This window comes from Lucilia sericata, unplaced genomic scaffold, assembly GCF_015586225.1.
Source record: "Lucilia sericata isolate MDLA Ls3-8-SP2 unplaced genomic scaffold, ASM1558622v1 Contig000102F_arrow, whole genome shotgun sequence".
In the NCBI taxonomy this organism is placed as follows: domain Eukaryota; kingdom Metazoa; phylum Arthropoda; class Insecta; order Diptera; family Calliphoridae; genus Lucilia; species Lucilia sericata.
The window spans coordinates 142,214-157,062 of NW_023994134.1; the positions used below are offsets into that span (position 1 = coordinate 142,214).

General features: G+C 32.2%; 1 protein-coding gene across 4 annotated transcripts in view; it reads right to left on the reverse strand.

Annotated features, from left to right (window-relative positions):
• Window positions 1–14,849, reverse strand: part of LOC119600058 — a 564,032-nt gene that overhangs the window by 23,359 nt on the left and 525,824 nt on the right. The gene's annotated exons all lie outside the window — the stretch shown is intronic.

A 14,849-nucleotide genomic window follows, 5' to 3' on the forward strand; every position in this document is an offset into this window, starting at 1 on the left:
AAAACTCTAGTCCATGCTGACATAACCCATATGATGAGCGCAGTAAGAAGCCAGTTCTATATTCCTGATTTAAGAAGAACAGTCAAGAAATGCGTTCATCATTGTCTAACCTGTGTTCGTTACAAACAACAAGTGAAATCGCAAATAATGGCTGCACTGCCAAAAGAGAGATCCACTCTCTCATTACCGTTCTCACATACGGGTGTCGACTTTGGTCCATTTCAGATCAAGTCTGGCAATTTGCGAAATTCACCTTATATGAAAGGTTACGCATGTATCTTTGTATGTTTTGCTACAAGAGCCATTCATTTAGAAGCTTGCTCTAGTTTAACATCAGAAGCATTTCTAGCTGCTTTTGCACGATTTATAGCTAGGCGAGGATTGCCAAAATCAGTTATGTCGGACAATGGTACAAATTTCATAGGCGCTAGTAAGTCATTGCTAAAGGAGTATTCGTTATTTCTTAAACAATCCTCCAAGGATATAACCGATAAATATGCAATTAATGGACTTGAGTGGAAGTTCATTCCACCTAGCGCCCCGCATATGGGAGGTTTATGGGAAGCTGGCGTTAAAAGCTTCAAAATCCTCTTCAGGAAAATTGCAGGCGCACATAAATTTAATTTTGAAGAGTTCTCTACTCTGCTTGCGCGAATAGAAAGTGTTCTAAATTCACGACCAATATCACCGATGTCAGAAGACCCAGATGACCTGCAGGCCCTTACTCCGAGTCATTTTCTGCGCGGTGCACCTTTGGTATTCGCGCCTGACAATTTGTCGTTATTGAATCGCTGGGAACGACTGAAAGCACTCCATCATAAATTTGGTCAACGATGGAAAAATGAGTACCTTCTGGAGCTACACAAGAGGTACAAATGGCAGAATCCACGACGGGATCTACAGACTGGTGATTTCGTTATCATCAAGGATGAGCTTCTTCCTCCATGCGACTGGAGGTTAGGCAGAATAGAAGCCGTACACGTTGGTCGGGATAAGCGCGTAAGAGTCGCTGATGTTAGAACATCTAGTGGCGTCGTGACCCGACCAATAGTAAAATTATGCATGCTCCCGTTATGTGAAAAGTCTGTAGATTAGTTTGTTCTTGTCCATACAATGCCGTGTCTATGTGTCCAAAGCTATTTTTTTCGACCTTAATCTGCCTCTGTTCTTTGTATTTTAATCTCATTCCAGAATGGATCCAGCCCAAAACCCAGAGTTGTGCATTGTGTGTTTTGCATATCACCCATTGAGATATTGCAAGATGTTCCGTAATTTGACATTGGAGCAACGACTTTATGTGGTGAGAACCCATAAGTATTGCTCCAATTGCTTCTCGCGGACTCATCTGATAGGTAGTTGTATCTCAATGGGTGCGTGCCAAATATGCTGCGATTTGCACCACACATTGCTGCACCCAAGGACTGCTGCTCAGGTGCCAAGGCAAAGCCAAAGGTCACGCCCACGCGTTCGCAGAAGCCTTCCCAACCCTCCTCAACAGAGAGCTCAACAGCGGTTAGATGACCTCCGTCAACGTCTGCAACAACAGCAGCAGGTTATTCAACAGCAACAACAACAACTGCAGCAGCAACAACGCCAACGACAACAACGGCAACTACAGCAACAATCTCAGCGGCAGCCACAACGACGCCAACAACAACAGCGCCAACAACATCAACCACAAACCATAGCCGTTCCTCAGCCTGCGGCAACGCCAGCCTCAACCCAGGGGCTGGTCAACCAAATCGTTTCGGCCCTCAGCCAACTCACAGGGTCGACAATTGCACCAGTGCAAGAAGGCCGACATGTCGAAGTCCGGTCAGGCCTCGTTGAAGACGATTTGATCGATCTCCATGACGATCTTATCGACTTCGACGACGGCCTTACCGACCTTGACTGAAGGTCTCCAAACACTTCCTAAAGGCAATATTTTAGGAAGTGTTACGAGGAAGCCGGGCTTGGCGCCGAAGAGGATCGGCTTATTATTAACCATCCCCGAACGACTCCCGGTCAAAGTGGTGTTTTTTAAATAAAAAAATCAAAAACAAAAAAAATAAAACGCACTCCCGGTGCTCCAATTATTTGAAAAAAATAAAACAAACAAAAAAAAAAGTGTTTCAATTCCCACCAACCAACACGTAAGTAGAAATAAAATTCTCTATTTTATTTGTGTGCATAGTTCAATTCTGTTATTGAACAACTTTGTTAATTTCTTAACAAAGTAAAAACAAAAGCAACAAATCTCCAAAATAAGAGTTGGAATTTGTTTACACAGTCCTCATTGAATAAGATTCTTTAAGAGAGAATATTTTAGTACTTTTTATCTCATAAATGGTACTTTTTTCATTTTCTAAAATATTCAACCTAGGAACATTAATTTTAACATACATAATAATATTCTGTAAGTGGGAACTATTTGGTACTTTTCTATTCTTCAAATGGTACTTTTTAGATTCTTTATAATGGTTAACCGGAACGGTCCTTATTAAATGAGAATTTATTGAGAGAGATTTTTGTACTTTTTCGTTTTTCCGATGGTACTTTTTGATATTTTTACGATATTGAACATAGATATTGAAAATAAAATTTAAAATGTAGGGACCTTAGTGAATGAGAATCTACTGAAAGGGTACTTTTTTGGTACTTTTTCATTCATTAAAATTATATTTTTTGAATTGTATATAATATTGAACACAGAAACATAAAATGTTTGATTAAATGATAAATGATTAATGATATAGAAATATCTATATATATATAAAAATGAATGTGTGTTTATTTGTTTGTGGGTTTGTTTGTGGATTTGTTTGTGGGTTTGTTTGTTTGAAGTCTATAGACGGCTAAACTGCTGGACCGATTTTCTTGAAATTTTCACAGTGCCTTCCTGTATGTCTGAAGGAACTATAGGCTACTTTTTATTTAGAAATTTTAAGTGGGGGAGGTGCCACGCCTACATCCAAAATAATAATTAAAAGTTGCATATCTCAGAAACTGCAACAGCTAGAGTCCTCAGATTTTGTATGGACAACTTTGACATCCATATGAACATATAGTGGGCGTGACACCTCCCATATAATAAAATCTTAAATTAGTATAACTGAAATATAACAGTTAGAGTTCTCAAATTTTTCGGAGCTACTTTATTAACAACATGAATATTTAGGACAAAAAATAGTAGGACTAGCAATAGGGGGCGAGGCACCTCCCATATGAATTAAATAAAAAAATAGTTTATCTGAGAAACAATTAGAGCTAGAATTTTAAAATTTTGCAGGAAGAACTTTAAAATCCATGTGAACATGTGGGGGGAAAACGGGCGGACATTCTTTAGGGGGGCTTGGTACCTCCCATATGAATTAAATGCAAAAATTTTTATATCTCAGAAACTATTAGAGCAGAAATACTCAAATTTTGCACGAATAACTTTGGCATAAATGTGAATATTTGGGTAATAAATTGGCGGACTAGCAATACAAACTATTAGACAGACCTGGGATAAGTGCATATATGTTAATGCATTAACAATTTTTTCAACATTAAAAAAATTAATGTTAATGAAAGTTTATTGCATTAACACTAACATGGGTACATTTAATGCATTAAATTTGCATTAACATTAAATATTTTTGAATTTAATGCATTAATTTTACATTAACATTAAATAATCTATGTATATAAAAATGAAAGTGTGTTTGTATGTATGTATGTTTGTTTGTTTGTGCTTTATAGACTGCTGGACCGATTTTCCTAAAATTTTCACATGTCTGGAAGGAACTATAGGCTACTTTTTATGTATGAAATTTCATGTGGGCGACGTGCCACGCCCATATTAAGAAAATATTAAATTAGTATATCTGAGATAATATAATAGTTAGAGTCTTCAAATTTTGTCGGAGCAACTTTAGTATCAATATAATTATTTAAGACAAAAAGTAGGCGGATTAGCATTAGGGGGCGTGGCACCTCCCATATAAATTAAATACAAAAATTCGTTTATCTTGGAAACTATTATGAGGGGAGCGGCACCTCCCATATTAATAAAATACAAAAATTGGTTTATCTGGGAAACTAATAGAACTAAATTCTTCAAATTTTGCACTAAGAACTTAAATATTCATCTGAACATTTTGGAGAAAAAAGAGCGGACTTTCGTCATGGGGGGCTTGGAGCCCCCATATAAATTAAATAGGAAAATTATTATATCTGAGAAACTATTAGAGCTAGAATCTTAAAATTTTAATTGAAGAACTTTGACATTCATGTGAACATTCAGAGAATAACCGGCGGACTTTCAATGGGGTGTTTGGCACCTCACATATGAATTAAATATAAAATTTTGCTTATCTGGGAAACTAATAGAACAAGATTCTTCAAATATTGCAAGAAGAACTTTATTATACATATGAACATTTTGGAGAAAAAAAGGGCGGACTTTCATCTGGGGGCTGTGAGTTCCCATATGAATTAAATAGAAAAATTCGTATATCTGACAAACTATTAGAGCTAGAATCTTCAAATTCTACATGAAGATCTTTGACATTAATGTGAACATTTAGAGAATAACGGGCGGAGTTTCAATGGGGTCTTGGCCTATATGAATTAAATACAAAATTTCGTATATCCGGAAAAATATTAGATTTTTTTTAATTTGTCATCGATTACATTAAAATCTTAATTAACGTTCGGAAAAAATGTATCTCTGGAAAACATTACAGTTAGAATCTTCATAATTTTTAAGAAGATTTTTTATTTATATTGCGTTTAGGGTAGCAAAGCACACTGGGTATAGCTAGTTAATAATAAAATTTGGTGGCTAACTAAATAAATTCCAATTTTCTATTTTTTTAACCTATTAACTATATCTTCTCCTTTTTTATAACCTCCGCCACCATCAGTCGTGATAGAGGGTATACATAAGTTTGTCATTCCGTATGTAGCACGAAGATATATTCATCTGCGACAAACAAATTATATATATTCCGGGTCCTTATCAAATTCTGAGTAGATTAAGCTATGTCCTTCTGTCTGTCCGTCTGCCTGTCTGCCTAAAACATGCTCACATTAAAACTAAGCAAAATAAATAAACCAAATTCACCAGAAATATTCACTGTTGTCCTAAGTAGTTTGGTATTGAAAATCAGTAAAGTTATGAGTGAAAATTTCAGACTACCTCGAAAAAATTACGGTTTTTTTCGTAATTCTTAAGTCGTTTTCTCAGAAACTATAAAAGATAATTTTTATCCAGGGATAAATTATGTTGAAAATAAAAATAATTAATTCAAAATTTCCCATAGCCACCATATTCCCGAAAATTAGTTTATCATTAATAACTCCCTTAAATATATCGATATCAACACAAAATTTTGTACATGCAAATATAATAAGAAATCATGCTATTAACGCAGATCTCAGTAGGTCCACAATTGGTCATAGCTTCCATGTAAGGTCCGCTTTCCCCCCATATAAAGCTTTTTTCAGAAAATTAGTTTTTCATCCATAAATTGCTTAAATGTATCGGAACAAGGTAATATAGGTAATAGATAAATGCTTTATTATCAAAAATAAATCACATTTAATATTCATACCGACTATACTTTCTTACTTGTTTTAATTTGGTCCAGCTCACGAACGGTCATCGCTAGACATAAAATATTTTGGGTAACAAAAACTCGTTTTTGCCATCCATACAGTGTGAGTCGGTCTAATGTACATACATGCATACATAACTGTTTATAAATGAATGTTCTTCGTGAGGCACAATATGGTGACTTTACAATATTAAAGAGTGGAAGTACATATGTACTATAGTTAATGGGTTACAGCAAGGGACTGTAAACTCTCCAGTTCTTTTTAACTTATTCATATTTGATCTATTAAATAAATCAATAATATCAATAACGATATTATTGTTTATCATGCTGATAATAATATTGCAAAAATTAATGAGAACATACAAAATAATTTTAATATAGTGGAAAAATATGCCACAGATTGGCAAATGAAAATCAATATTGATAAATGTGAAACCATTCTTTTTCGTCCTCCTGTAGGAAAATGTCAATCAGAAAATTAAAAAAACTGGAAATCTTTTGGTATAAAGGCTAATAACAATAGAAATATTCCAAATAAAGATGTTGTAAAATACTTGGGCATTAACATGGATAAGTTTTTATACCCTCCACCACCATCAGTGGTGATAGAGGGTATATATAACTTTGTCATTCCGTGTGTAACACCAAGAAATATTCATCTGAGACCCAACAAAGTATATATATTCTTGGACCTTATGAAATTCTGAGTCGATCTAGCTATGTCCGTCTGACCGTCCGTCTGTCTGTCTGTATAAAACATTCTCTCGTTAAGACGAAGCAACAAAAATTAACGAAATTCACCCAAAATATTTAATATTGTCCTAGGCAGTTTGGTATTGAAAATGGGCAAAATCGGTTCACATCGGGAAAAGTATGAATCAAAATTTAAAACAACTCCGAAAATATAAGCATTTTTTACACATTCCGATGTAATTTTCACGAAAACTATGTAATATAATTGCATGAAAATCATCATACATTTGTTTCTGCACAAGGGCTTGACTTCTGCTGAAAATTTGCGGAATCGGTCCAGACTTTCATATACCTCCCATACAAAAGTACATATTCCCGGAAAATGAGTTTATTGTTAATAACTTCCGTCAGAATGTTGATATCTTCACAAAATTTTAAAAGCTAAAATCTTATGAGAATAGAATTCATATAAAATTTGGAACAAGTATTGCTTTAATATACAGAAATATTACTGTGACATGTTTTTCCGATCGGTCCATAATTGGTCATAGCTCCCATACAAGGTCCTCTCCGAAAATCACTTAAATGCACATAACTCATTACTTAATTAAGATATCCATATAAAATTTGGTACAAGTATTATATACAGAAATGTTACTGTGAAATTTTTCCGATCGGTCCATAATTGGTCATAGCTCCCATACAAGGTCCCCTCCCGAAAATCACTTAAACGCACATAACTCATTACTAAATTAAGATATCCATATAAAATTTGGTACAAGTATTTCTGTTATATACAGAAATGTTACTGTGAAATTTTTTTCTCTTAAACGCACATTACTCATTACCAAATAAAGCTATTGATACAAAATTATGCACAAAATTAGTTTTGTAAAAAAAATAATATTTTAAGATTTTTTCACGATCGGTTCATAATATGGGTGCGATCGGTCCCATACAAGGTTCCCTTCCGAAAATCAGTTAAACACATATTACTTATTACTAAATTACGATATAGATACAAAATTTGACTGAAATATAGCCTTTATATACAGAAATGGTACTTAAAGATTTTTTTACGATCGGTTCATAATTGTTTATTACTCCCATACTAGGTCCTGAGCTGAAAATTTGAATTTCCTTAAATCTTTCACACAAATTATTAAATATTGCTATATTATATCTTAAGGCGCTTTAAAAATATAAAAGAAAATGGAGTTTGTAATGTTCAATAAATCTTGCAATTGTAACAGATTTAAGCTGTTTAAATCTTGGGGTTTTTCTGTTTAAGACATGAGAAAACTTATTTCTACAAATATTTGATCAATTAAAAAAGTATTAATATAAAAGTAGCTGGTGGAGGGTATTTAAGATTCGGCTTAGCCGAATATGGCACTTCAACTTGTTATATTTTAATTTTCATATCAACGCTCAACTTGTAAAGGCCAAAAAAGCTTTTTTCATGTATAAAAAACAATTTTTCTCGAAATATATAAAACCAAAAGTGAAGATAACTTAGAGTTTTTGAAAGAAAGTGCCTAAGAAGTTGTACTTCCCTTTATAGGTCTCCAAATAATAATTATATAAAATATATATCCAATAAAAATCTATATAATAATGCAAAAATTGGTAGAATTGATAATTTTATAATTATTGTAATAAGAAACCACATTACAAAAAGTATAGAATGCTATAACAACAATTAATTATGCACTTTATTATGCTGATTTTGTATACATTAGAAAAAGTCTACAAACCGGATATGTACCACCAGAGGCATTTTTATACCTAGATAGTAATGGTTTTATACAAAACGAAATCGAAATTCCTATATTCTAACATGTTTATAGACGAGCCACTACTAAAGCAATATATGATAACCAACTGACAGTTGACAACAGTAGATTCGATACATGTTTGTTTTCAGAAGATAAAAATATTATTATAAAAATAATATTATATTCAAATTCAAATATTAATAATAAAATTTGTGGCTAACTAAATAAATTCAAATTTTCTATTTTTTTAACCTATTAACTATATCTTCTCCTTTTTTATACCCTCCGCCACCATCAGTCGTGATAGAGGGTATATATAAGTTTGACATTCCGTGTGTAGCACAAATATACATATATGCATCTGCGACACAACAAAGTATATATATTCCGTGTCCTTATCAAATTCTGAGTCGATTTAGCTATGTCTGTCTGTCCGTCTGTCTACCTAAAACATGCTCACATTAAAACTAAGCAAAATAAATAAACCAAATTCACCAGAAATATTCACTGTTGTCCTAAGTAGTTTGGTATTAAAAAGAAAGCAATTTCAGACTACCTCGAAAAAATTACGGTTTTTTCGTAATTCTTAAGTCGTTTTCTCAGAAACTACAAATGATAATTAGATGAATTTTGTCCTACATTATTTTTTTATCCAGGGATAAATTATGTTGAAAATAAAAATAATTAATTCCAAATTTCATTAATAACTCCCTAAAATATATCGATATCAACACAAAATTTTGTACATGCAAATATAATATGAACAGAAATCATGCTATCAACGTAGATCTCAGTATGTCCACAATTGGCCATAGCTCCCATATAAGGTCCACTTTCGAAAATCACCTAAACGCACGTATTTTATTGATAAATAAAACTATTGAGATAAAATTCGAGTTGAATATGTTTTGTGTATAAAATCATTCTACCAATTTTTTTATGCATCGGTCCATTATTGGTCGTAGCTCCCATATTAGGCCCACTTCCGAAAATCACTTAAAAGCACATGTTTCATTGCCAAATAAAGCTATCTGAATAAAATTCGACACAAATATGTTTTGCCTAAATATAAATCACTTTACGAAATTTTTTCCGGATAGTCCCATAATTGGTCATAGCTCCCATATAACGCCCACTTCAAAAAAGCACTTAAACGTATATATTTCATTGAATTCTAAAGCTATAGAGATAAAATTCGATTTGTATATGTTTTGTGTACATAAAAATTATTCTACCACTTTTTTTTCGGATCGGTCCATTATTGGTCTTAGCTCCCATGTAAGGCCCACTTCCGAGAATCACTTAAATGCTCATATTTCATTGTCAAATAATGTTATCTTGATAAAATTCGACACAAATATGAATCACTCTACGAAATTTTTTCCACTTACGAAAATCACTTAAACACATATATTTCTTTGAATAATAAAGCTATCGGAATAAAGTACGACTTGAATATGTTTTGTGATCATATAAATCACTCTACCAAATTTTTTCCGGATCGGTCCATATTTGGTAATAGCTCATATATAAGGTCCACTTCAAAAAATCACTTTAACGCACATTATTCATTATCAAATAAAGATATCTTAATAAAATTCGTCACAAATATGTTTTGTGTACATATGAATCATTATACGAAATTTTTCCGGATAGGCCCGTAATTGGTCATAGCTCCTATATAAAGTCCACTTCCGAAAATCGCTTAAACGCCCATATTTCATTAATTGATAAATTTATTAGAGTAAAATTAAATTTGATTTTTTTTGCATATAAATCATTATAAATTACTTAAATGCACATTGACAATCAAAGTTATCGGTATAAAATTTGACATGAATGTGTATTTTGTGTATATAAATCATTCTACGGAATTTTTTCCGGATCGGCCCATAAGTTGTATTGGCTCCCTGTAAAGCGCTTAATACCACCTTATTCGCTGTTAAATGATTATATCCGGATAAAATTCGACATGAGTATGTTCTGTGTATAGATAAATCATTCTATTAACATGTTTTCTAACTGGCCTATTAATATAAATTTTTCTGGATTTTATAAAAATTAGTTCGACATTTGCATAAATGTTAGTACCCTCAATACGGAAACAATTATCTATAAATTAGATAGTTAAATGGGTTTTAATTAAAAGTAGCTTGTTGGTGGAGGGTACTTAAGATTCGGCATAGCCGAATAAAACACTCTTACTAGTTTTTACTCATAACTTTTTACGTCGTGAACCGATTTTACTGATTTTCAATACAAAACTGTGCCGGATAATAAAGAATGTTTAGGTGAATTTCGTGAATTTCTATTGCTTTGTTTTAACGTGAGCGTGTTTTACACAGACAGACGGACGGACGGACAGACGGACATAGCTAAATCGACTCAGAATTTCATAAGGATCAATATATATACTTTGTTTGGTGTCAGATGAATATTTCTTGGTGTTACATATGGAATGACAAAGTTATATATACCCTCTATCATCACTGATGGTGGTGGAGGGTATAAAAAACAAGTCAGAGTGCAATACTCGGCTATGCCGAATCTTAAATACCCTCCACCTGTAAGCTACTTTTTATGAAAACCCTTATAAATATTACTTGATACGTATATAATAAATTATGAAAGTTTAAATTGTGCTTCCATGATGAGGCTGCTATCATTTAGAAATCATATATAACTTTTATGGAGATATGGCCAATTATTGGCCAATCCGAACAAAATTTCGCAGAATGATTTTCGATAAAAAACACACTGTGGCGGATTTTATCCTTATATATTTATAATTGAATGAAATATATTGGAAAAAGTGACTTTAGGAAATGGGCCTTATATGAGAACTAAGACCAGTGCTAGATTTAGCACTTTTTAAACTCATTTAGCACCCAAAAATGTAATCTAGCACCTTTTTTTTAGCATTTTTCAAATGTTTTTTGGCACTTTTTTAGCACATTTCAGTATTTTTTTATATATTCTTGTATGCCAATTTTAATTTTTCTTCTGTAAAAATATGGTTAAAAATTAATTATTAATTAATTATGTATCGTATTTGATATATCGGTTCGTATTTGATGAACTTAAGTTACATTTTAAAAGGGCCACTTCCTATGGAAAATGGCACAAAGATAAACTAAAATCTTATACATTTCCAAAAATTTTTTGAATTGTAATATTCTTTACAAAGGATTTCATTTGTTTCTTCCCTTTAGACTTTTAATTAAAAATATCATTATAATTGTAAACTCAATTTCAAAAATATTCACAACCAAAAATTTTTGCGTTACGCATCAACAAACTCGTTTAATGGAACGTTTCTGGAACTAGTTCATTAATCAATGATTAAGTTCGAGTTTGCTATCCTTAGAAATAGTTCTAGAGAAGTTTAAAGATTATATACACCTTCTTTAGAACTAGATCTTTTTCCACCGATTTATTATTCAAAATGTTAATTATAATAAAATTCAATTATAATAAAATTTTCTTACAATAAATTCGAGATATTTTTCTACTGGTTTGAAGCAGTTGTTTTTAAAATCTGGACTAGTATCCCAATGTAAATACTTGTAACAATGCACAGTGGGGCAGAATGGAAATTTTTTGGAAATAAATCTGGCATTTCTAAACGGCTTAGCCAAGGAGTATTCGAGTTTAAGTTTTGAAGATGAACCCTGCAGATGCCCCGAAGACGGCGCTGTGGCGGCTCAAAGTAGGGTACCTACGACAAGTAAAATTTTTAAACTCGTGCCATTTTTTTGTTTTTCATCCGAGATCTTGAAAAAACATGCTTGGACATACTACTTATCTCTTATAATATCCGAGTTATAGGCATTTAAAAATTTAGTGATACAAAATTTACCATACCTTAGTCCGCCTTTTTTTGAATACCGGGCCAAATGGACTCAATTTTTTCTTGTTAGTTAGACAACAAAATTTCCAATAATATACAAAAAAATTGCAGATCAATATCATTTACAGATCCAAAAATATACGTTTTTTAATTTAAAAATTCAAAAAATTTTAGATTTTTGGCGTTTTTTTGCCAAAAATGTGTCTTAACTCTTTTATTAATAAAATAAAATTTTCTTTAAGAACATATAACAATTTTATAGTTTTCTAAAAGGTATCTTTACGCAGAACGCTTTGGCGTAAAAAACTTGTCCTATTTTTTGAAAATGTTGCCACTGCGTCCTTCCGAATATGACCTATTTTTTATCAAAACTTCAACTTTGGGCGACATGTTCTAAAATTCCAAAGCTGGGATCAGAAAACTGAAAGCAGTTTTGGAAACCTCAATATGTTTTCTATTTACTCCAAAAGTATTTTCCCAGCCCTAAAAGAAATGTGGACCCTATGGGCAAAAAAGTAAAAAATCCCATTTTTGGGATTTTCATTCCTATTTTTGGGAATTGCGGGATGCCCTTTGACCTTTTAAATTTTTTTTTTTTCATTTTCTTATTTGAAATGACAAATTTAACAAGCGTTGAAAATTTCATTGAGTTTTGTTCATAAATAAAGATTTTGTCATATATTACATATTTGTTTAATTTCTAAAACTATGATTTATATCAAAATTTTAATAGGGTCGCAGATAGCTACAACAATTTAGTCCATATTTATCCCTTAATATCATTTTTTAGTTAGATGTGGAAATTCTCGACCCTTTACAAAAAATGTCAAGCCAATATCTCAATTACATTCAAAAATATGTTCATTTAAACCTGTGTCCTTTAATTTCATCTTTTTCATATTTTAGTATTAAGTATGACAGAACATATTTAAATCTTATATTTACCTATTTTCTATTTGTTTGCTTATCCTTATAATTGAAAGGTCCTATTATGCTTAAATTTTCAGAAATTTATAACTATTTTTTACCTAAATTTTTCGACAGATCATTTCGTTCTGTTTCGTTTATGATCATGTAGGTAAAATATACATACATATACTAATAAGAAATATCAATGACTGAATTACAGGTTATAGTAATATAGTCCTAAATGTTAATAGGTAGACAATTCGTAATTTTTTACTTTGGAATACCTGTATCGGAAATGACAAGAATTGGTATATAAGTAAACTTCTAGATTTTAAGTACCATATTTAATAAATCTACAATGAAGATTACATTAAAGTACGAAGAGTTGTGTTCCGTTTTATGGAGTGTATCTTCAAAAGGGCCAGAAAGAATTGAAGACATTTCAAATTATATAAAAACTACATATAGTAGAAAAGTAGACAAAACAGGCATATCAAAAATTGAAAACTTTTTAAAACTTTTTTGATGTAAAAAGTAAGTCTGTGGATGGAAATCAAAAGAAATTTCGATTAAAATTTTGTAGTTGGATGGAAACTACTACGGAAATCTCAACTTACAACACATCAACAGGAGCGCCTTGCAAGTCATACGAAGACTTATGTTCAAGGTAAAAAAAAAGAGGGTCACACAAAAACTTTTTTCAATCTCAAATGAGGAAATTGCTGATACATTTAACGAAATGCTGAAAAAGGAAAACCAACCTATGGATGTCGTACATATTGCAACTATTCTTCCTAATGCATCACCAAAACGATTTAAGCGAATTGTGGAAAGTATATCAACTCCAACATTACAATCAAATTTTAGTGAAGAGGAAGCAATAGCGCTTATGTTGGAACTGGGTCTCAGTCGAAATAAGTACCAAATATTAAGGAAAGCTCTGCACGAAAAAGGACACAATATGTTACCATCATACAAGGCGATCCAGGAAAAAAAAACAAACTATTCTACCATCACCTATTGCTGTTAATGATGTGGAAGCTTGTATTGATATATCATCTTTGCTCGAAAACACAGTATCAAGAATTGTGTCAGACTTTTCAGAAGACCAACTAAGGAAAATTCATAACTCTGATGTTGTCTTAATGTGTAAGTGGGGATGTGACGGTTTATCAGCACTTCCAGAATACAAACAAGCTTGTGAGTCGGACATTAGCAGACTACAAAAGTGTATTTATGTCATCATTAGTGCCATTACGAATTCGTTCATATTCCCTTAATCCATCATTGTCAAGCATAGGAAATTCAGTTGAAGATATATGGATCAATACAACTCCGGGTTCAAAAAATGTTTGTAGACCCATTGGATTTGAATATATAAAGGAGTCAAAGAAAACAACAAAAGATTTAGAGGAATATTTAAAAGATGAAATAAATGCACTGGAGCCCATTTGCATAAAAATAAAGGAATTCTCTATTAACGTATCATATCAGCTAAGCTTAACAATGATTGATGGAAAGGTCAGCAATGCCATAACAGAAACTTCTTCCTTCTGGAGATGCTCAATATGTAATGAGAAAAAGTCGCAATTCTCAAATATAAACAAAAGCAGAAGTATTAATGAAGAAGTCCTGTCTTTCGGAATTTCACCACTTCATGCCAGAATACGATTTTTGGATTACTTTTTACACATAGCAAACGACCTCAAATATAGAAGTGTGCCAGAGAATCTTACTAAATCAACAAAACATAATGAAGAATTGAAAGAACTGAGAGCTGCGGAAAAAAGCAGAATCCAAGAAGAATTTAAAGTTTAGATGGGATTAAACATCGACAAACCACTTCCAAGTTGCGGTAGTACAAATGACGGTAATACGGCGAGAAGGTTTTTTCGTGATTTTGAAATTACTTCAAAAATAACTGGAATCGACAAGGAGTTGCTTCGAAGAGTTAACACTATTTTAATGGCACTGAATAGTAAACATAAAATTAATGGAAATCGATTTGGGGAACATACATCTGAAATTTCT